The sequence below is a fragment of the Mobula birostris genome, chromosome 6, assembly GCF_030028105.1.
Source record: "Mobula birostris isolate sMobBir1 chromosome 6, sMobBir1.hap1, whole genome shotgun sequence".
NCBI lineage: Eukaryota > Metazoa > Chordata > Chondrichthyes > Myliobatiformes > Myliobatidae > Mobula > Mobula birostris.
Window position 1 is genome coordinate 36,697,569 of NC_092375.1, and position 25,206 is coordinate 36,722,774.

A 25,206-nucleotide genomic window follows, 5' to 3' on the forward strand; every position below is an offset into this window, starting at 1 on the left:
ATGTGTAAATGAGAAAGTTCTGAATTTTCTAGTTAAACTTCACTGGCAATTCCCCAGTGGTGACCCAATACTGAAATCTAACACTGTGCACATACTTGCTGCAATTTCCCAGGAGTTGTCCTCAGAATGAACCTAGTGCAAGAACAGCAAGTTAATTTCTTCAAATGGAAAGAAATGGATGAAAGGGAGTTCAGGAGGTAGAACATAATCGATTTTTATTCAACTAATAGGATTTGCTTTGAAGTTTACTGATACTTGAAATGTTTGTCCTTAACATGTTTTCAATTTGTTTAACTGATGCAAGGAATGGATCAGGGATATTGAGAAATATTTAAAATGTGTTGTCCTGAAACAACAGGGTATTTGAAGCACCTCGAGAAAAAAAAGTTAAAAAAGTTTTTTTAAAAAACAATCAGGAATACTCAATCCTCATTACTGAATTATTTCAACATTAAGTCAAGCTACGGAACATCAGGACAAATTACAAAGACATTCAGAATTTCAAAATTAGAATTTTAATTTCTAATTATTTATTGAATAGAAATTGGCATTTAGCATTTCTTTAGTTTTAATGGGGAAGGTCACAACAATCTTGCTTTCACAGAGAAAAACTATTCAACCCTAAAAAGTTAGGTTAAAAAACAAAAACAAAACTGCAGATGCTGGAAAACTGAAATAAAAATAGAAAGTGCTGGAAACAGTCAACGGATCACACAGCATTTGTGGTAAGAGAAATGGAGTTAATGTTTCAGGTTGAAGATCTAAAATATTGATGCATCAGGAAATTGAGACTGATGTGTGACAACTTTATTTTAAGGAAGTAATGTGATAAACTTCAAAAAGCGTGCTTGTGTTTTTTTTTAAAATCCAAGCAAGCACTCTGAACTCACTACTTTAATTGAAGACCAATGCAACTTGAAAACAAAAAGTAAACATTGAAGATGTCTTACAAAAAAAGATAGGTTTTGGCAGATGCCAGAAAACCTTCTGTGTTCAATTATAAAAGAGATCTTGTTTAAATGCATGAAGTGAACCAACATACACACCAATTAGTCTGTGTTTACTTTTTTTTATTTTCTTGTTCAGGGGACCGATGTAAAGGTGCCCTTTGACTGTTAATCATTTTTACTGTTTTGTATAAATAGAGCAAGAGCTACTTGAAGACAAATGAAAATATATGTATATATCCTGTACATTTTATATTCAATGTATATATGAACAGAATCTGATAAAGTTTGACAGGACTGCAGAAACTTGAGTCTACAATACAAGGCTGTGTCAAATTGGCAGCTGTTGACCACCTCATCAGTATGTACAGAGTGTATTTAATCAAACTGAGAAATGGAAATAACTTCACAGTACATTAAGCACTTTAATTCTGTATGATGTTTAATATGTGTTGAAGTGGCAAAACCAAAGGTCCTAAATAAAATAGAAAGTAGTAAAATTTTGACAAAATAGTGCTATATCCTCTCAAAAGAGAAATGAATACACAGGGAAAAAAACTGCATTACAATTGCCCATGTGGCAGATGTGCTTGCTGAGTAATGAATAATTCCAGTCCTTGGAATAATAAGGGCTAAGAAAGCATGAGAAGGCTTCATGCCCTTCATCATAATCCTTGTGACAACACACACACTACTGCTAAATATCACACATCTCAAATTACTTTTCTGTAAGAAAATGCAGACACTGGCCACTGGAAGACTATTGTTATAAAAAGCATCTTTCAGAAATAACATAATTTCTAAAATAATTTTCAAGGATTTTCAAGAGTCACATCCTTGTACTTTGCATTGAAAGTAGACTTCTTAAGGTAATACAATTTAATTGCAGTATAATATGTCTACAAAGGGAAAATTTGCTCAAAATCTGTGTAAGAGCCAGTTTTATAATCAACATGTTTATAAGTGTGATGTGAAACTACAAGCAATAGAGGTCTTGTGGAGCAATTTCTCCAGGCAGTATTAATTCAGCCAGAAAGAACATCTAGTGGAGCCCAGGTTGGGAACTCCTGTATAAGAGGATGTATTAAAATTATTCTCCACACTGCATCAGGGGTCACTGGACCCACAATTCAGTGCATTATCAAATTTGGGATACTGGTAGAGGACTTGGAGACGTGCACCTTTTTAAATTACAGAACAAGTGGTTACTTTTACAAAGTGTTTCTTGGAATAAATTTGTACATTAATACTTCCCAAATCAGAATAACTTAAGTGCCGCCTTCACTTCCCATCCTACTGCCAATATTTACAAAGCAAATTACTCAGGTTGTTGTAGTCACTGTTTAGATAATACCTTAAATGGAAATGAAATTTTAAACAGATGGTGCCTTATTCTAAATATTTATCTAAAGAATGTGTACACAAGACTATGTTCTTTCATTTCACCTCTTATAAGGCTTATTTAATTAGAAGAAATTGATCATGGGAAATTTTTCATGTGGTTACATTTTGCAATATTGCACTATATGATATATAAATGCATGGAAGTTAGATACTTCAATTTCTCATCACTGTGAGTGCAATTATCTATTATATTTCAAAACTAAAATTCAAAATTTTGCATGATAAATTAACAATATAATCAGGCCATGGATCTCTGGAGCCTGGTTTCCTTATACATGCAAATGCTTTGTAAACCACAACTTGGCCACAAAAACCTTTGCCTGCCCTGTATCGACATAACTGGCCTCAGCCATCATAAAATGTTCTGCATTAAATTTACATTTTTACCAAATAAATTTGTATTATATTACAATATTATATACTATAAAAACATACACACACACACACACACAAATAAATATATTACATATAATTATAAACATATATCTGTGTTTGGGGCATCCAGAGAAGCAGAGAGGGATAGCACCTCTGGTGAAGAGGTTTGTGATGTCCATTTCAGGGCAGCTCACTCACCTTCAGTTCCCACCTGACACTCAGCTCTCAGCTGTAGCTCCAAGTTTCTGTTTGAATGCGACAGCAGCCACACTTTGGCTCGCCACTTCAACAGGCAAGCTAAACCAGGTGAGGGTAGCCGGCATAAATCATACCCGGTGAGATAAAGACACGCCATTCTTAGCATGCAAAGCAAGCTCCAGCGGACTAAGCGGATGAGATCTACAGTAAGATCCAATGGCCAGGTAGTTGATACTGCAACTCTCCGTGGAGACCAAAGGGCATAACCAGGCATAGAAGATGCCATGGTCATCCTCTGCAACCAAGGCAGACCCCAGTTTGTGACACTTATTTGTACTACTGAGGTCAAGAGAGTGGAATTGCCCCAATGCAATGACTTTTCCACCTTAAAAACTTGCCAGCACAAGTTTCCTGTCATCGTCAGACATTATGGGCAACCACCAACCATATATACAGTGGATTCCAGTTAACTGGGACACATCATCCCAGCACATTTTGGCCCAATTAAGCGGCTACCCTAATTAGTTGAAGTGTTATGAAAATAGTTCAAAAATTATTAAAAGACAAACTGCATAAATTATGTATTTAAATGAAATACAGAACAAATTAGAACATGAGCTATAGTAGTAGAGTAGAGCTGTATTAGTTCTGAATATTTATGGACATAGGAATTCATCCAGTGTACGCCATCATTTTCTTTTGATTGACAGTAAATGAACAATATCAATGGAGACACCCAGTGCAGATAAAAAACTGCTTTCATACAATGCTATTGAAGACGGCAAACTCCAAATCTTCATTTTCATTGAAACATTCAAGATGATTGCCGATACCTTAAAATTCTTCATAGTTCCTAATTTGTTGAAGTAGTAAAATCGTTTCATTTTAACTCCTAGTCATTCCTGGTACCTTCAAGCCTAAATGCTTGAAACCACACTGAGCAAAACAGTGCCAAATTATCTTGGTGCTCATTTCTAGCCAACTATCAGTGATAAAAATCATTGCTTTTTGAACACAAACATGTGCAACTAACGCTACTTTGAAACTGTTTACTCTGGTTAGAAACTGTTCAGCAACAGTCTCCTGCCCCAACATTTGCATAATTCCTGGTAGGTCATGCAAATTGTAGCCACAGTGCACCATTGGTGAGAGAATGGTTAACAATCAAGCAGGCTGCTCAGGTAGATGCCCAGAGCTACAAACAAAGCAAGTATCACAGTCCTGATAAAGGATCGACTGTTTACTCGTTTCCATAGATGCTGCCTGGCCTGCTGAGTTCCTCCAGCATTTTATGTGTGTTGCTTGGATTTCCAGTATCTGCAGATTTTCTTTTGGTTTTTTTTCACCACAGTCCTGTCTGCTAATACACAACTAATCTGCAAGAGCAGTCAAAAACTATTTAAGTAGTATCCAAGTATACACTGCATGGCAGTGGATACCAGTGCATGTTTTCTGAGTGACAGTCAGGCACAACCAAAAAACTAAATTCTTGGAACTCAAAACAAGTTCATGCTTTTTCTTTAAAATCCTTTATTTTAAATAAAAATGGAACCACGCAGTGCACAACTGTGGAGTATGCGTTCCTGCTTCAAAGCCATAGTATCAAGTTTTAGAAGGTATATTAGCATTTTCTGGCTCGGAAAGTTAATGGCACAGTTTACAAAATACTTCTGAAATCATTACCAGCCAAGTAGAATATACCACATTGTGCATCATGAGCATTTTCATGCACTTGTCATGAAATGAAAGAGCAAAAGACTGAAGTTCAACTCTTTATCTTTGGGATGATCTTTCCCAGCATCTAAAAGTTTTCTACTGAGCAATTTCCAATACGATCAAACTCTAAAATTAGCAAACTAATCCATTTCACCTTTTACTAAAATGCCTTAACATGATTTTAAGTTTCTTCAGTTAAGATTGATCTTCTATCAGAATAACTTAATTCATGGTGTGTTTTTCAGATACAAGTCTTACTTTAATACACAACAAATCATTAAAACAAGACTTGAGACTTTAAAAAAAAATTAACTACTGATAATAGCAATATTGTCTGCTCCAATATTGCTCAGTTCTAAAGAGCACTATATATGAGGTCAACTGTGCTACTCCAAAGAGCGCTATATGAGGTCACTCTTATTCCTCGGTCATTAGGCTCTGTAATGAGTCAATCTATAGCTGGGGAAGTGATGACCTCCTCCTGTTAAGACTGTTCGTGGTAATTTATGTTTTATTCTTTCTACTTCTCTTCTAATATTTATATCTGTGCACTTGTAATGTTACTGTGACACTGTAATTTCCTTTGGGATCAATAAAGTATCTATCTGTCTATTCAACCCAACCAACAATTTCAACTTAAGTGTACTAAACAATTTCCTCTAAATTATGTTATGCAGAACATGAAAAGGTGTAGTCATAAAAAGTCCTGATTTTCTTAAAATACATTCTGATATATACACACAGTATCGCAATTTCAGCTGATCTTCTTGTGCATCATATACGGGAAAACTTTTGACAGAATGACCCAAGAGACGCAATGTTTACTCTACAAACCAAACCACCGCTGTGCTCTCGCTGCATAAAGTTAGACTTTTAACTTAGAACACATAATGTGCATCGACTCTTACAGAAAGTGATTTGAGACACAAGAAGCTACAGTTGCTGGATTCTACAAAATACTGGAAGGAGGGAAGGACTCAGTGGGTCAGGTACCACCTTTGGCTAAATGGGGCAAGTTAAGGGTTCTTTACTTAACACCTAGTTTTAATAAACTCTTTAATTTTTCAAACTGATCCAAACACCCTCATTTGGAGTAGTTGGGAATAGAAAAAAAGTGGTTAATCACAGTGGTATTGTTGTCATTCAGTTCCATATATTCAATGACGCAATGCCCTGATGAATGGCTACCTAACCCTTGCAACTAAACTTGAAATTAAAATCTTCTGAAGAACATTAGTGCATTTAACCATGTACCCATGCTGTCAAACTGTTGCTTTAAAATCACAAACAAGAAATGTGCAGATGCTGGAAATCCAAGTAACACACACAAAATGCTAGAAGAACTCAGCAGGCCAGGCAGCATCCATTGAAAAGAGTACAGCTGACGTTTTGGGCCAAGACCCTTCAGCATTTCTGCTGCATGGCCTGCTGAGTTCCTCCAGCACTTTGTGTGTGTTGCTTTAAAATTAAAGGCAAAAAGTTACAATAGGATAACTTTTTTTCTGTATACATTTGTTTGTTCAGATACAATTTAAAAAATCCTTCAAGGTCTATGTTTGTACATCACTGGTAGCCTAGAAAGTACCTTGTTGTTAGGTCGTTGACAGAGAAAAACAGGAACAAAATTGTAATAAGTACAAAGTGGACCTATCAGGATTCATTCACAGTTTCGGTAAAAGTGGCTTTAACCTTGCATATTTAATAAACTTTTCATCAAAAATACTTCTACACAAGAACAAGACAGCACCAACTCAATAAATTGAGGAAAACATAACAAATTAGTTTTCTTTAAGGATAAAACCAGTCTTCAGCCTACTTACGAAGCATCAATAGCTATACAAAAGAAGTTCTATTTCTTCTTAAGAAGACTTGAAGAGTCAAATGTATCCCATTTTCTAAAACTTCCATACGTTATCAGTAACAAAGGACAGAGATAAATAGATCATACTTTGTTACAGTTCAGCTTTCAAACATAGTGCAAATGGAAACATTTGATTACAGCTAATTATTATGCCAGAGGAAATTGCAAAGTCCCAAAGGGATTATAAAGAAACTTAAACCACAGCTTGTCTAACTTCTGGCATTATTAAGGCAAGCTTCCTAATAATCCCTCTGGCTGCAGCTGAGACACCGATTTACTGGAAAAGTGTCTCTTGTTTTCAGTCACATACTATATTATTCTTCTACTAGAATGCAAATATGACCATTATCACCAAGAACGAGATACTACTCACCCAGTGGATAGCAGGTACAGGCCGACCTACACTAATCCGGCACCATTGGGACCTGAGGAGTGCTGGATTAGTGAAAATGCCGAATTACAGAAGGATCACATTAAGCATAATCAGTGCCAGATTATCAAAAGAACCGGATTACAGGTAGTCAGATTAGTGAAAGTCGACCTGTATTTGTTGAAGCAAGATCTTTTCTTACTAATTCACAGTATTTTCAGAATCACTGGAAGTTTTGCTTCAAAAATCCAATTATTGAAATCTCCCAATTGTTCAGTTTGAACAAGGGTTTAAAAGTAAACACAGAGGTCAACATAGTGGATGCAAAATGTTATAATAACTGAAAATATCTAAATCACCCTAATTCACAGAGCACTTGTTACATTCAATTCTGTTGCTACTGTTGCATTGAAGCAGTCCCAGACGAGCTATTTGTTTTTCTCGGTTACAAAGTGGTGAAACTAAAGGTCATCCATCATATTTTCTTGCATATCTACATTAGAACACATGATTTTATTACCTGATTTTATCATAAATCAAATTTACAAGCTAATTACATTCACTACTCTGATGCTACCTAGTTGGTTTGCACCAATTTTCAATTATGCAGTGGAACATTCAATTATTTAACAAGCAGCAGAAAAGCAACTCTTCTGACATTAAACATTCAACAAGGCACTAAAATATTTGTTCTAATATGTTGTTTTAAGAAAAATCCTTAATACATAGCATTCAAAGTCGCAGTTAATTAACATTACATTTTGCAGAAAATTTCATTTCAAAGGACAGTCACTGTAAACAAAACCATGACCTTGCCTATACTGATCAGAAGGTGAATACAACTGGAAAGCTCTAAATGGCCATGGGGTTTATTTGTTTTAAAGATCTGTTCGGAGTTCAATTCCAGCACCGTCTGTACAGAGTTTGAATGTTCTCCACATGGGTTTCCTCCGGGTGCTCAGGTTTCCTCCCACAGTCCAAAGAAGTATCGGTTAGTAGGTTAACTGGTCATTGTAAATTGTCCTGTGATTAGGTAAGTGTTAAGTAGGTGGGTTGCTGAACAGTGTGGCTCGTTGGATTGGAAGGGTCTGTTCTGCACTGTATCTTTACATCAATAAAACTAATTACATACAGTACTGCTCTCGTACTGATCCTCTCGTATCAAAACAGCTACACCTCTCCCTCCTTACTTGCCTCCACCTCTGTCAAACTGTAGTTTCTGTATCCTACCACTTCTGCCCTTCTCTCATCCACGTTTCTGTTATGACTACAACATCTCAGTTCTCAGAATCAATAAACACTGAGTTCATCTGCTTTATTTAATATTTATTAACACCAAAGTAGATAACTTCACATTTATCCACTGTGATTTAGACAGGTTGAGGGAGTGGCACATTCCCTCAACCAGTCCAAATCACTCTGGAGCTTCTCAGCATTCTGCTGGTTGCTCACTCTTCCACCCAACTTTGTGACCTTTGCATATTTGGAGATATTACATTTAATTCATACTAATATATGTTACAAATAGCTGGGATCCTAGCATAGACCCCTGTGGTAACTCCACTCATCTCTGTTTCCTCAGAGAAAGCAACCTGTTCGTTCCCCGTTTCCTGTGGGTTTACAGTTTCTCTATACACATGGGTACCATACCACCAAACCTAAGTGTTTTAAATTTCATTGCTAATCTCTTACATGGCACCTTGTAGAATATTTCCTGCAAGTCCAAATACACCACGGCCATTTGTTCCCCCTCATCTATTCTGCTGAATGCATTTTCAAAATATTTCAATATACTTGCCAAACATATTTACAAAAGTGAAATTGTTGATTTTGTCTGATAATATCACTCTTCTCCAAGCGCTCTGTTATTATGCCTTTTATCAAGGCCGTAATCTTTTCCACACTATTGATGTAAAACTGATCTATAATTCCCTGTTACTCCCTGCCTGCTTCTTAAAATTTTAATACAGTGAGCTTGCATGAAGTACCCTCCCATTGTAGGACTGTTCAAGTGCCCAAAAAATGTCAGAAAATGGCCACCAATGCATTCATTATTTTTTGGGCCACTACCTTTAGCTCTCTGGAAAACAGGACCTGGGAAATGATTGGTCCATAATCCATTTAGTTTCCCTGAGACCATTTCCCAACTAATTGTAGATTTTATTTAATTCCTCCCTTTCACAAGATCCCATGTGCCCCCCTCAGTATTTGTGGTTTATTATATCCTCCTTTGTGAAGGCAGGACCAAATATGTATTTACAATTTTAAAAAGCATTATGACATTTATTTTACATCTATTCTCTTGAGGGCAACTCTTTGGACAAGTATTTCAGTCTCACTTCCTTTCTCTTCTGTGGCCTCAGTTGTGTGAATGTGGCCTTTAAAATGCGCAGACACAGTTATCTCTTCACCACAATCATGATGTAGGCAGCGCAACACAGTCAACACATTTAGTGTTTCCTGTCTGTCAACAGATCTAACTTGTTTTTTTAAAATATTTAGCTGTTCATAAATAAGCAAAATTAATAGGGAGGAATTATACACAATAACCACACTTACAGCTATCCTCCAGCTGCATTGTATTACTAAAAAAAACCAATGGTTTGACCACCACAATAGTTTACAAAGTAGTTATAACAGAAATGCATTTCTCTCCAATTTTCACCATCATGTACTCTCAAATTCTACATTACAAACGATACTTAGAACATCAAGACTGACCAGCACAACCTCTCAATCTTTCACAAGTTATTTTACTGTGGTTTTGGTCAAAACAATTCTGCTTTTTCTTTCTTTTTGCAAGAGCTCGATAATAAACTTACAGAAACATTGCCAACGAACAATGTTACAAAATATTGTGTAATAGGAGTTTATTGCTTCAACATTCAATGCCTATCCTAAACAAGTTTGTTGCAACTTCCAATTTATGAACACAATCTCAATCATAGCCCTTGGAAGGAAAATGCAAGACTTTTTCCATTACTAATACTGGACCATGCCTATATTCTCAGAGCATTCCACCTGGTACCAAAATGGGTGAGGCAGAGCTCTTAGTTGAACAGAAGAACTTGTAAAATGAATAGATTTGTTTTCCATCCTCTTAACCTTATTGCTTACTCAGGTCGAATCAGATGTTATTACTTCAGCATTCAGATGGAACAAAAGCCAAGATCCCAATTTCATTTTCTATATTACACTAACTGAGCATGCTTATACTGTACTGCCAACAACATAATCGGATTTGAATGCTATCGTACCTTTCTATAACTGAAGCCCTTGCCTAACTTGTTGAACATGCTGTTGCTATTAGCACTTGCTTCCTAGTCAACCTCTCACCTATCAAAAACATCATTCACACTTGGCCTTAAACTAATCCAAAATGGATATGATAGATGGGCCAAATCTGAAATAAAGACAGAAGGAAAAAGGGCTAACAGATTGCTAATCTTGCAGAATTGTCCTGTGCTAAGTTTTCCTCACCATACTCACTGATTTCTAGTACTCTGAACTCTAAAATTATCCACATGTTATCATATTTCCAAAGGTTTATTCCCTCTTATCTTGGCAACTACAGTACTACCAACCTATATCACATATACACCCCACAAATACATGAGTACTTCGCCTCCTTTCATCAATTATTAGCCACTCTCATTAAGGGGCCGATCATTCAGCCATTTTCCATTTTCCCTCTTCTCTAAGCTACCATCAGGAAGGAGCTCTAGGAGCCTGAAGGCATACACTCAATGATTCAGGGATAACTTCTTCCCCTCCACCATCAGATTTCTAAATGGACAATGAAACCATGAACACTACCTCAGGCCTTAACTATCCAAGTCACCATAGATCTCATCCTTGAGAATTCCATCCAGTAACTTCGCTACAACTAAAGTCAGATTCAACAGCTTATAGCTCCCTGAACAACAGAACAGAGCTAGCCATCCTCCTCCTCCAGTGTTCTGGAACTTCACCAGTTGCTAAGAATAAGGTAAATATCTCTACAAAGGCCTCCACAATTTCATCCCTGGCCTCCCATTAAGTCAAGTCGTAGGGATTTGTCCACATTAATGCATTTCAAGGCTACAAATATCTCCTTCCTCATAATGTGCATATGTTCCAAGACTTCAATACCTAGACTCTCAATTCTTTGGCATACATGATATTCTCTTTTGTGAACACCGACGAGAAACAAATATTAAAAAATCTTTGCTATCTCCCGTGGCTCTGCACATAAGCAGCCCTGACTGTCTTTCAGAAGACTTAGTCTCTCCAGAGTCACTGTTACTGTTAATATTGAAGAACCTCTTAGAATTATCTTTAACCCTGCCTGCCAATTCCATCTCATACCCTTTTTTTGGCCTCCTAATTTCCCACTTAAGCTTTTTATTTTCATTGGAAGATTCACTTGTCCCCAGCTGCCTAAAAGCAATGTACAATTCTTGATGAAAGCCTTGTTATCTCTCCATAGTCACAGTTCAATGAATTTGGTATGTCTACTATTCAGCCTAACAGGAACAGGCAGACCGTGGACTCTTGATATGACCATTTAAAAAGCCTCCCACTTGCCATTTTGTCTGTTTGCCTTTAAGTAGAGGTGCCAGTCAACCCAGGTTAGATTCTACCTTATATCCTCAAAGCTGGCTCTGCTCCAGTTCAGGACATTAATCTGTGGAGCGGTTCTTTATTTTTCCATTACTATTTTAAAACTAACAGAATTGTGGTCACTGGACTCAAAGTGCTGCCCAACTACCACTTCAGTTACTTGGGCAAAACGATTTCCTAAGGAGATCCAATATTGTTTTTTCCCAAGCAGATATTTCCACATACAGTATTGCATGAGGAAACTGACTTACATGCAACCACATAAATTCCGTCCCATCCAGGCCCTTTGCACTCTTGAGTGGCCTAGTCAGTACCAGGAAAATTGCAACTTCCCACTTGCACCACCCTACTATTCTTGCAACTATGTGCAATTTCATGAATGTATCTGCTAAAGTTCCCACTGATTATTAGAGGGGCCATTGACTATTAGAGCGTGCCAGCAATGGTAGAAATAGGGTGATTTGGCAGATAACTGTGTGGCTGAGAAGGTGGTGCAGGGGCAGAGCTTCAGGTTCTTAGAACATTGGGATATTCTCTGGGGGAGGTATACCAGTACAAAAGGGACGGGTTGCACATGAACCTGAGGGGGGAACCAACATTCTTGCCGGCAGGTTTGTTAGAGCTTTTGGGAAGGGTTTAGACTAACTCGGCAGGGAGATGGGAACCAGATTGGAGGGACTCCAGGATAGGACCAAAGATAGCATGTAGTCAAGCATGTCAGAAAGAGCAGGCAGATGATAGGACAAAATTGCAGCCAGCAGGATGAGTATCAGTGCATTAGGGATGCAGAACCAAAAAGGATCGTGAATACACTGCTCAAAGTGTTATATCTCACTGCACAGAGTAGGTGAATGTTCTTGTTCCACTATTACAGATTATCGGGTATGATGTTGTGGCCATCACTGAATCAAGGCTGAAGGTCAGTAGCAGTTGGGAGCTGAATATCCAAGGCTATACATTGTATCAGAGGGATAGAAAGGTAGGCAGAGAGGGTGGCGTGGTTCTGCTGGTTAATAATGGCATCAAATCATTAAAAAGATGCCACATAGGATCAGAAGATGTTGAATCTTTGTGGGTTGAGTTAGGAAACTGCAAGGCTAAAAGCACCCTGATGGCAGCTGTATTCAGGCCTCCCAACAATAGCTGGGACGTGGACTACAGATTACAACGGGAACTAGAAAAGGCGTATCAAAAGGGCAATGTTGTGATAGCCATGGGAGATTTTAACATGCAGGTCTATGGAAAATATGGTTGGTAATGGATCTCCAGAGATTGAATTTGTTCAATATCTATGAGCAGGTTTTTTAGAATAGTTTGCCTTTGAGCCTACTAGGCGATCAGCTATACTGGAATGGGTGTTATGTAATGAACCAGAGATGATTAGGGAGCTTAAGGTAAAATAACCCTTAGGAGGAAGTCATTGCAATATGATTGAATTCAACTTGAAACCTGATAAGGAGAAAGTAAAGTCTGATGTAGTAATATTTCAGTGAAGTAAACGAAATAACAGTGGTATGAGAAAGGAGTTGGCCAAAGTAAACTGGAAGGAGATGCTGGCGGGAATGACAGCAGAGCAGCAATGGCTTGAGTTTCTGGGAAAAATGAGGAAGGCGCAGGATAGATGCATTCCAAAAACAAAGAAATACTCAAATAGCAGAATAGTACAACCGTGACTGACAAAGGAAGTCAAAGCTAATGTAAAAGCAAAAGACAGGGCATACAACAAAGCAAAAATGAGCAGGAAGATAGAGGATTGGAAAGCTTTTAAAAACCTACAGAAAGCAACCAAAAGAATCATTAGGAAGGAAAAGATAAAATATGAAAGTAAGTTAGTAAACAACATCAAGGTGGATAGTTAAAGCTTTTTCAAGTATATAAAAAATAAAAGATATAAGAATGGATTCTGGACTGTTATAGAATGAGGCCGGAGAAATAATAACAGGGGACAAGGAGGTGGCAGGTGAACTAATCGAGCATTTTGCATCGGTCTTCACTGTGGAAGACTGTAAGGGAAGGGAAGTGAGTGTAGTTATTATTACAAGGGAGAAGATGCTCAAAAAGCAGAAAGACCTCAGGGTACACAAGTTACATGGACAAGCTGAACTGCATCCTAAGGTTCTGAAAGAGATAGCGGTAGAGATCGTGAAGGCATTAGCAATGATCTTTCAAGAATCATTGGACTCTGGCATGGTTCCAGAGGACTAGAAAATTGCAAAAGTCACTTCTCTAAAAAAGAAGAGAGGCACCAGAAAGGAGATTATAGACCTCAGTGGTTCAGAAGATGTTGAAGTCAATTGTTAAGGATGAGGTTATGAAGTGCTTGGTGACACAGGACAAAATAAAGTCAGCATGGTTTCCTTAAGGGAAAGACTTGCCTGACGAACCTGTTGGAATTTTTTTGAGGAGATTACAAGTCGGATAGATAAAGGGAATGCAGTGGATGTTGTATACTTGGATTTTCAGAAGGCCTTTGACAAGATGCCACACATGAGGCTGCTTACCAAGTTAAGCACCCATTGCATTACAGGAAGTACCGGCATGGTTAGAGCATTGGCTGATTGGTAAGAGGCAGCAAGTTAGAATAAAAAGGCCCTTTTCTGGTTGGCTGCCAGTGACTGGTGGTGTTTCGCAGGGGTTGGTGTTGGGACCACTTCTTTTGATGCTGTATATCTATGATTCAGATGATGGAATAAATGGCTTTGTTGTCAATTTTGCAGATCATATGAACATTGGTGGAGGAGCAGGTATTGTTAGGAAACAGGAAGGCTGCAGAAGATCAGGAGAATGAGCAGGAAAGTGGCAAATTAAATACAATATGAGCAAATCATGGTCATGCATTTTGATAGAAGAAATAAATGTGCAGACTATTTCCTGAATGGGGAGAAAATTCAAAAATCTAAGATACAAAGAGACTTGGAGTCCTTGTGCAGAATATCCTAAAGGCTGAGTCAGTGGTGAGGAAGGCAAATGCAATATCAGAATCAGAATCAGGTTTATTATCACCGGCACGTCACGTGAAATTTGTTAGCTTAGCAGCGGCGGTTCAATGCAATACATAATCTAGCAGAGATAAAAAAAATAATAAACTATAATAATAAATAAACAAGTAAATCAAGTATGTATATTGAATAGATTTAAAAGAATGTGCAAACACAGAAATACTGTATATTAAAAAAGGTGAGGTAGTGTCCAAAGCTTCAATGTCCATTTAGGAATCGGATGGCAGAGGGAAAGAAGCTATTCCTGAATTGCTGAGTGTGTGCCTTCAGGCTTCTGTATCACCTACCTGACGGTAACAGTGAGAAAAGGGCATGCCCTGGGTGCTGGAGGCCCTTAATAGTGGACACTGCCTTTCTGAGACACCACTCCCTAAAGATGTCCTGGGTACTTTGTAGGCTAGTGCCCAAGATGGAGCTGACTAGATTTACAACCTTCTGCAGTTTCTTTTGGTCCTGTGCAGTAGCCCCTCCATACCAGACAGTGATGCAGCCTGTCAGAATGCTCTCCACGGTACAAATATAGAAGTTTTTGAGTGTATATGTTGACATGCCAAATCTCTTCAAATTCCTAATATAGTACAGCCGCTGCCTTGCCTTCTTTATGACCACATCGATATCTTGGGACCAGGTCAGATCCTCAGAGATCTTGACACAAAGAACTTGAAGGTGCTCACTCTCTCCACTTCTGATCCCTCTATGAGGATTGGTATGTGTTTCTTCGTCTTACCCTTCCATAAGTCCACAATCAGCTCTTTTGTCTTACAGACATGGAGTGCAAGGTTGTTGCTGCAGCACCACTCCATTAGTTGGCATATCTCACTCCTGTGTGCCCTCTCGTCACCACCTGAGATTCTACCGACAATGGTTGTATTGTAAACAAATTTGTAGATGGTATTTTAGTTATGCCTAGCCACATAGTCATGTGTATACAGAGTCGAGCAGTGAGCTAAGCACACACCCTGAGGTGCGCCAGTGTTGATCATCAGCGAGGAGAATATGTTATCACCAATCCACACAGACTGTGGTCTTCCGGTTAGGAAGTCGAGGATCCCATTGCAGAGGGAGGTACAGAGGCCCAGGTTCTATAACTTCTCAATCAGGATTGGGGGAATGATGGTATTAAATGCTGAGCTATAGTCAATGAACAGCATCCTGATGTAGGCATTCATTTCAAGAGGTCTAGAATATAACAGCAAGGATGTGATGCTGAGGCTTTATAAAGTACCGGTGAGGCCTCACCTTTACTATTGTGAACAGTTTTGGGCTCCTAATCTAAGAAACATGTGCTGGCATTGGAGGGGGTTCAGAGAAGTTTCACAAGGATGATTCCAGGAATGAAAGGGTTATCATACGAGGTTCGTTTGATGGCTCTGGGTCTGTACTCAATGGAATTTGGAAGGATGAGTGGGGGATCTCATTGAAACCTTTTAAATGTTGAAATGCCTAGACGGAGTAGATGTGGAAAGGCTGTTTCCTATGGTGGGGGAAGTCTAGGACAAAAGGGCACAGCCTCAGGATAGAGGAGCATCCATTTAAAACAGAGATGTGGAGAAATTTCTTTAGTCAGAGGGTGGCGAATTTGTTACCAGGCAGCTGTGGAGTCCAGGTCTTTGGATGTATTTAAGGCAGAGATTGATTGGCCACAGCATTAAAGGTTTCGAGGAAAAGGCCGGGGAGTGGGGCTGAGGAGGGGGGACAAAAAAAGGATCAGCCATGACTGAATGCTGGAGCAGAATCGATAAGCCAAATGGCCTAATACTGCTCCTATGTCTTATGTTCTTATAGATAATCCCTCAAGAACACCCGCTCTAAGCACTGCTGATATATCCTTCCTTATTAACTCCACTCCTTGAACTGTGATACCTCATTTTAGTTGCACAAAAACCATGAGTTGCCTCCCAGAGAGGTTAGTCCAAAATTAAACAATTTCCCCCCAGCACATTCTTAGCACACACTGCCACTTCTCAATTCTTTTTCAATCATACTAAACTATATAATGGAACAGAATCTCCCGTTCAAAAGAATAATGCATGAAAATATATTTTATTTTCATAAGGAATCAAACAATTCAATCCTTTATAACAGATTTACATTGCAGGACTCTTAACAAAACAAACTTAATTAAATTTAACTCAAAATGGTGCTGGTGATATTTGGCTGACCTAATTATTCCATGAGTAATATATGCCAAATGCTGAACTACAAAATGAAGTTCAAACTTCAAAGTAAATTTATTATGAAAGTGCATATGTCACCATATATAACCTTGAGATATATTTTCTTGCAGGCATGCTCAATAAGCCCATAATAGATAAACAAAAGACCACGCCAACTGGGAATTCAACCAGTATGCAAAAGTCAACAAACAAACTGCAAATACAAAGAGAAAGACATAATTATAATAGAAATTAAATAAAGCAGTAAATACTGAGAACGCGGGATGAAGTGCTCTTGAAAGTGAATCCATAGGTTGTGAGAACATTTCAGTAATGGGGCAAGTGAAGTTGAGTGCAGTTATGCCCTTTGGTTCAAGAGCCTAAGGCTCCTGTACCTTCTTTCTGATGGCGGCAGCGAGAAGAGATCATGGCTTCGGTGGAGGGAGTCCCTGATGATAGATGCTGCTTTCCTGAGAAAGCACTCTGTGTGGATGTGCTCCATGGTCGGAAGGGCTTTGCCCATGATGGTCTGGGCCGTATTCACTAATTTTTGTAGGATTTTCTATTCAAGGGCATTGGTGTTTCCATGCCAAACAAACTATGATGTAGCCAGACAACATAGTCTCCACTGCACATCTATAGTAATTTGTCAAAGTTTCAGATATCATGCCAGATCTTTGCAAACTCCCAAAGAGGTAGAAGCACTGCTGTTTTCTTTGTAATTGCACTTATGTGCTGGACAGGTCCTCCAACATGATAATACTGAGGAGTTTAAAGATGCAGACCCTCTCCACCTCTGATCCTCTGAGGAGGACTGGCTAATAGGCTTCTGGTTTTCTCCTCCTGAAGTCAATAATCAACTTCTTGGTCTTGCTGACATTGAGTAAGAGGTTGTTGTTGTGGCACCATTCAGTAAGATTTTCAATCTCCCATCTATATGCTAATTCATCACCACCTTTCATTCAGTCAGCAGTGGTGTCATCAGCAAACTTGAATATGGCACCGCAGCCGTGCTTAGCCACACAGTCATAAGTGTACAGCAAGTAAAGCAGGGGGCTAAGCACACAGCCTTGTGGTGTACCTGTGCAGATGGAGATTGTGGAGGAGATGTTGTTGTCAATCTGAACTAACTGGGGCAAGGGTCCCCAACCTTTTTTGCACCTCGGACCGGTTTAATTTTGACAATATTCTTGCGGACTGGCTGACCCGGGGGTGGGGTTGTGTTAATCACAACCGGAATATAGGTGATAAGTCAACTATACGTCACTTATAAGTGGCTAATACACTCAACTTCATTTTTTAAAGGATTTATCTAATGAATTTAATATCAAACACAGCGCATATTCGCCCATTTTCCTCGCATGAATATAGTGATAAATCAATTATAAGTCACTTATAAGTCAATAGCATCATAACATTTTAAGTTACGTTTGAATATCAAACACACAGCACATATTTTCCTTGTATGAACATATAAAATCATTGCAACACACCAATATCGCTGAATCAGTGGGAGCCCTGGGCTTGTTTCCCTGCAACAAGACGGTCCCATCGAGGGGTGATGGGAGACAGCGATACTCAAAGGGGGTTCCTTATGTCCAGTCTATTCCACAATTTAGTTTTCATTGCATTCATTGCAGAAAACCCCGCTTCGCAGAGATATGATGTTGGAAATGGAAGCAACGTTTGCAGTGCTTTCGTGGCTATCTCAGGATATTCGGCCTTGACTTTGATCCAGAATGCCAGCAGAGATGTTATGTCAAACATACTTTTCAATCCACTGTAATTTGCCAGCTCGAGGAGTTGATCTTCTTCCCGCACTGACATGGATGATTCACCGGGGACAGTCACAAAAGGGTTACGGACCCATTCCTTTGCACGTCTTGAGTCATTTGCGGTTGGGAAGTAACGCTCGAATTCTGTCGACAGCGAAGATAGGTGATCGCGCACCAGCTGTGAGAAGGACAGTGCACCTCAGTCTCTCCCAAAATCCCAGCTAATATTGGGAACATGTCAAATATGCCCCTGTCCACTCGCCGTCCCCACAGTTCCAGTTTGGCTTTGAAAGCAGACACTTTATCTGCCAACTTGAAGACAGTTGTCATTCTCCCCTGAAGTGACAAATTGAGTTCATTGAGCAGGTTGAAGATGTCACACAGATAAGCAAGTTTTGCGTCACTGAAGTGTGCTGCCAGTGTGACTTTTTTCCTGAAAGAAATCTCTGTAGCTGCTCTCTTAACTCAAACACCCTGGCCAGGGCTCTCCCCCTTAATAGCCACCTGACTTCAGTGTGCAACAGCAGGCGTTTGTGCTCTGCATCCATTTCCTCACAAAGCTGCTCAAACAGTTGTGAGTTAAGGGCTTTTGCTTTGATGTGATTGATAACTTCAACAACATCACTCAATACGCTGTTAAGATCAGGTGACATTCTTCGGCTAACCAGCATTTCCCTGTGTATGACACAGTGTGTAGACTGGCATTCAGGAGCAACCTCTTTGACTCGGGTAGTGAAACAAGACAGCCGTCCAGTCATAGCTGCAGCCCTGTCTGTGCATATCCTCATGCACATAGTCTTCAAACATATATTGCACGTAAACCAGCAGTATTGCCTTGTTGTCGACACTGGTAGACTCGTCGACCTGGAGAGCATACCATGGTGACTCGTTAAGCCGTTTCAACAGCTGTGCTTCGATGTCCTCCACTATGTCATCGATTCTCCTTGAAACTGTGGTAGCTGAAAGAGAAACCTGTGCCATCTTGTTAGCTGCAGCTTCTCCCAACAGTTCACGGCACGTGTCCTGGCAGCAGGCAGAATCAATTCTTCACCAACAGTGAAAGGTTTCTTAGCCTTAGCAATACGGCTAGCCACTAAGTACAACGCTCTCAAAGCAGCAGCATTTGTGGAGCTGGTGGCTCTCAGCACTTGCTTCTGTCCCGCTTGCTCACATTTTTTCCGCTCAGAAAACTCAACGGGTTTGTCTTTAAGTGTAGGGTGCTTGGACTCAAGGTGCCGAAGCAGTTTTGAGGGCTTCATTGCCTCATTAGACAGCTTGTCTCCACATATCACACACAAGGAGCTTGGAGCGTGCAAGTCACCGGTCACAATAAAGCCATATTTTATGTACAACTCTTCGTATTTTCTGTTGAAGGAAGTTTTTTTTTGCAGTCTCGGCCTCAGCTGTCTCTGCGTTATCATCATCGTTAGGCCTTTTATGTCCCCACCAGCTCTTCCAAAGAAACTCTCAAGCAACGTTTGTTTTTTACTAATCAAGTAGTTGTAGGTTAATGACCAACTAATGATCTCACATGCGTAATGACCTCGTGTGCGTTCAAGTTCAACAGTGGGCGTGACAGGGAATGAAGAAAGGTGCAGCGGACTCGTATCGTTTCATATTGCCAAATCATATTGTTTCCTCACGGCCTGGTAGCACATGCTTTGCGGCCCAGTGGTTGGGGACCACTGAACTGGGGAATGCAAGTTAAGAAATCACGGTTCAACACAGGGAGGTATTGAGGCCAAGGTCTTGAAGCTTATTGATTTGGTTTGAGGGGATGGTGGTACTGAATGCTGAGGTGTAGTCAATAAAGAACATCCTGAAGGTTGTATATTTGCTGACCAGATGTTCTAGGGTTGAATGAACAGCCAACGAGATGGCATCTGCTGTAGACCTATTGCACCAATAGGCAAACTCGAGGGGATCCAAGTCGCTCTCAGGCTGGAGTTGATTTGTTTCATCACCAACCTTCCAAAACACTTCATCACTGTGGATGCAAGTGCTGCTATCATTTATAATTAACAAATCAGAAAACTTGAAAGAAAACTACAAATGCACATAAATACATAAAATGCACAATTATAAGGCCTCCGGATAAAGATAAAAAGATTAGGAACACAGACCTTTAAACCTTTCAGAAGCTACAGCGCATTTCCAACATTTTATTTCATATAATTTAAGTAAAAAAGTGTAGAAAAAGCATATATTGCAGGCTTTTAGTTTCACAAGCACATTTGTTTGCTAAGTCCAGGATTCTAATTTCCTATGGGGAAAAAAAATTATACAGGCACTTGGTGTCTCACATTTGGCTAATTACACATGAAATCCTAACAAGACTTTGTTAATTGAAGAGACATGCTAAATATTCTGAAATTGATTGTTCAAGTGTAATACAATTATCAATCCTAAATCACCTTGTCAATTTCCAAAAATAACAACTTGCTGATACTTTAGTGAATGAACAAGTCACACTGAGACACACACTCTATATTTAGGAACTTGACATTATCTAAAAAGAGCTCTTTGGACTTTGGAGACACGGGGGATATATGGATGCTAGAGATCAGGAGCAGCAAGTGCAGGCCACTGAGAGAACCCAGCAGGTCAAGCAGTGTCTATGAAGATGAATGGGGGAGGGGGTGGTGGCATTTCAGAACAAGACCCTTCATCAGGTCTTTTCCATAGAGGCCCGAGCGAAAAGGTGGAGGGGAGAGGAGAGGAAGTACAAGCTGGCAGGTGATGGGTGAGGCCAGGTGAGGGGTAAAGTGGGTGGGTGGGGGAGGGTATCTGATGAGGATCTGGGAGGTGATTGGTGGAAGAGGTAAAGAGCTGGGGAGGAGGGAATCTGGTGAAAGAGGGCAGTGGTCCATGGGAGAAATGGAAGGAGGAGGTGCTGAAGCCCTGGAGAAGGGTCTCGGCCTGAAGCATCGACTGTTTACTCTTTTCCATAGATGCTGCTGAGTTCCTCCAGCATTTCATGTGTGTTGCTTTGAATTTCCAGCATCTGCAGATTTTCTCATGATTATATTCTCTGGTGCACTTGAGAATAAGGAAACTGACACACAAAAAGAAAGCAAGCGAATTTTTCTCTCTATATCAAATACAGAACAAATAGCAATCAATAAAGGAACAAATCTGATACTTTCATAAATGGTGTTTTTAAAATATGACTAGTTTAGTGAACAAAATGCATTTCTCTCATTGTATGATATTGGAGAGAGCGAAATTGAAGTATTCCACATAAACATTTTTCAAAGTTAAAGTGAATGTAGTATTTATAGCCAAATACTCTCTTGAGATTCCTTTCTCGTAGGCATTTACAGGAAAATAAATACGATAGAATTTATGAAAAACTACACTTAAGTGAAGACTGACAATCACTGTTCAAAGATAACAAATTGTGCAATTAAAAAATTAAATAATACTGTAAACAAGGATTGTAGATTCCTTGAAAGTGAATCTGAAATTAGTGGAATCAGTTGAGGTGAGTGAAGCTATCCACACTGTTTCAGAAACCTGATAGTTGTAGGACAAGAACTGTTCCTGAACCTAGTGGTGTGGGACTGCAACGAAAATATTTTAAAAGGTGTTTCATGTTCGTGTTCTTTTCTGATTTAGTAGGGACATTTGCAAATGTATTCGCAAACAAAGCTACTGTACATGTGTTAAACCACAAATAATCCCTTTATTAATTATATAAAACATGCAATACAGGAAGACAAATGGTTAATGAAATAGCAGTACAAAAACAAACTAATATCATCATCCACTAGGTGAGCTGATCTGCAGAATGCCGGAGGGAACCAGAGTGCGCACAACCTTCTCTCTCCCACGACGTCCTTGTCCTCATCTCCAATTCTTAATGCTAACATGAGTCTTCAGGTACCCTACCAGAAGATTCCCCCTTGCACAAAGAAATTGCCTCTTTTTATACCTTCAAGATCCCACCAAAACTCTAACACAACCCTTACTCGAGTACTCTCTCATAAGGCACCAGTTGCTACCTGCACCTGTACAATGACCTCACCTTCCCCAGCCAAACATGCATTCACCATTATCTACTCTCAAGGCTGTAGACTTAAAGTGGTGCTAGAAAGTTGTGAACCCTGTAGAATTCTCTTTTTTCTGCTTAAGTATGACCTAAAAACTGATCAGATCTTCATGCTAGTCCTAAAACTAGACAAAGAGAATCCAATTAAACAATAACACAAAGAACATTATACTTGGTCATTTATTTATTGAGAAAAATGATCCAATATTACATATATTTTTTGGAAAAAGTATGTGAACCTTTGCTTTCAGTAACTGGTCTGATCCCCTTGTACAGCAACAACTTCAACCAAACCTTTTTGGCAACTGATCAGTCCTGCACATCAGTTTGGAGGAATTTTAGGCCATTCCTCACAAAACTGCTTCAACTCTGAGAAGGTGGTGGGCTTCACTGCATGAACTGCTTGCTTCAGTCCTTCCACAACATTTCTGTTGGATTAGGGTCAGAACTTTAACTCAGCCATTCCAAAATATGAACTTTCTTCTTTTTAAGCTATTCTGTTGTTTATTTACTCTTGTCTTTTGGATCATTGTCTTGTTGCATTACCCAACTTCCATTAAGCTTCAGGTGACAGACTGCTACCCTGACATTCTCCTGTAAAATGTCTTGACATGATTTTGAATTCACTGTTCCCTCAATGTTTGCAAGCTGTCCAGGTCCTGAGGCAGCAAAGCAGCCCCAAATCATGATGTTCTTTCCACCATACTTCACAGTTAGGATGAAGTTTTGGTGTTGGTGTGCAGTGCCCTTTTTCCTTCAAACATAGCAATGTACATTTCTCCCTAAAAGTTCAACTTTTGTTTTATCTGTCCATAGAACATTATCAGAGAAGCGTTGTGGAACATCCAGGTGGTCTTTTGCAAATTTGAGATGTGCAGCAATGTTTTTTTGGAAGGCAGTGGTTTCCTCTGTGGTGTTCTTCCATGAACACCATTCTTATAACAGACACAGGAACACAGACTTTAGCAAGTTCTCTAGATTTCTGCAGGTCTTTGCTGTTACCCTTAGATTCTTTTTCACCTCCTTCAACATTGTACATTGTGCTATTGCTGTGACCTTTGTAGGATGCCCAATCCTAGGGAGAATAGCAACAGTACTGAGTTTCCTCCATAGGCAATTTCTCTTACTGTGAATTGATGAACACTCAGGTCTTTAGAAATGCCATTGTAGCTTTTCAAGCTTCATGCATCTCTACAATTCTTCTTCTAAGGTCCACTAAAAGTTGTTTTGATCAAGGCATGGTGTACATAAACAGATCTTTCTTGATAAGAGCAGACTCTGTCAGTAATAGCTTTTGAAGAAGGCACTATCCCAGAGGTTCACATACTTTTTCCAACAAATATATGTAATATTGGATCATGTTTCTCAATAAATAAATTAACAAATATAATGCCTTTAGTATTATTTTTAATTGGGTACTCCATCTAGTTTTAGGACTTGCATGAAGATCTGATCCCATTTTAGGTCATATTTATGCAGAAATAGAGAAAATTCTACAGGGTTCACAAACTTTCTAACACCCACTGTATACTCCATTAACTTTCTCAAAACAATCCCACACCAGGCTAACATCATCTTGTGTTACAGACTTTTATTTTATTTTAGCATACCAAGGAGGAATCATTTAACTCTTTCCTCAAAGGGACCTAAGGCTTCTGTACCTATTGCTCAACGGCAGTAGTGACAACAAGGCATGGCCTGGAGTTGGTGGGTGCTCTTGATAGCAAATGCTGCTTTCCTGTGACAGCACTCTTTGTAAATGTGCGCAGTGGTGCAGAGGGCTTTGCCTGTGACAGGCTGGACTTATCCACCGCTTTCTGTAAACTTTTCTATTCCTGGGCATTGGTGTTTCCATACCATGCTGTGATGCAACCAGTTGGGATACTGGGCCACTGTGCATCTACAGAAGTTTAACCAAGTTTTAAGTGACATGCCTTCTCTACACAAAATTCTAAAAAATTAGAGGCGCTGTTGCGTCTTCTTTGTGATGGCGTTTACATGCTGATCTCTGGACAGATTTTCTGATATGATATCACCAAGAAATTTAAAGTTGCTGACCCTCTCCACCTCCAATTCCCTGAACCTGAGGCACAAGGACCTCGGGTTTCTTCCTCCTGTAGTCAATAACGAGTTCTTTGGCTTTGCTGATATTGAGTGAGAGGTTGTTGCATTCAACCAGTTATTCAATTATTTCTATGATCTTCTGAGCAACACCTCGGCAAATTACTGTATGTTTGGATTCGTATACAGGGGAGTATCATGTACAAAAGTGATTCACTTTTACAGGCTCAATGTTTAGGATTTAATTGCACAAGCAGTCAATGTACTGAATGTTAACACATTTCATAACACATGCCGATGATAATAAACCTGATCTGATTCTGAATGTCAAAAGCTTTCTCTTGTCTTACAGAAATTCAGTATGCAGTAAATCCAGAAATTTTTTTTGGAACTTGAATATAGCATTAACTTTCATGTTACGAGAAAATAAATTATTGAGTGCTCAAAATGCAGGAATACTTTGCACAATTCTGCCAAATTGCAACCATCAGTATTCCACAAAATGCATTCTTACGGATAGCTGGCAAGGTATTGAATTCCATTGTTAGTGAGTTCAATACCTTGCCAGCTATCTGTGAACTTCACTATCACTTCGTCTGTGAAAATGAACCTAACTGTGGTCATCTATGAAACGTGTCAAAATGTGGAGGAAACAGCTCTTTATATTTTGTTCATGGGACAGCTGATTCAT

At 39.3% G+C, this 25,206-nt stretch overlaps 1 protein-coding gene across 4 annotated transcripts in view; it reads right to left on the reverse strand.

The window, feature by feature from the left end:
- The window catches only part of cblb (Cbl proto-oncogene B, E3 ubiquitin protein ligase), a 169,465-nt gene that overhangs the window by 82,245 nt on the left and 62,014 nt on the right, over positions 1–25,206 (reverse strand). The gene's annotated exons all lie outside the window — the stretch shown is intronic.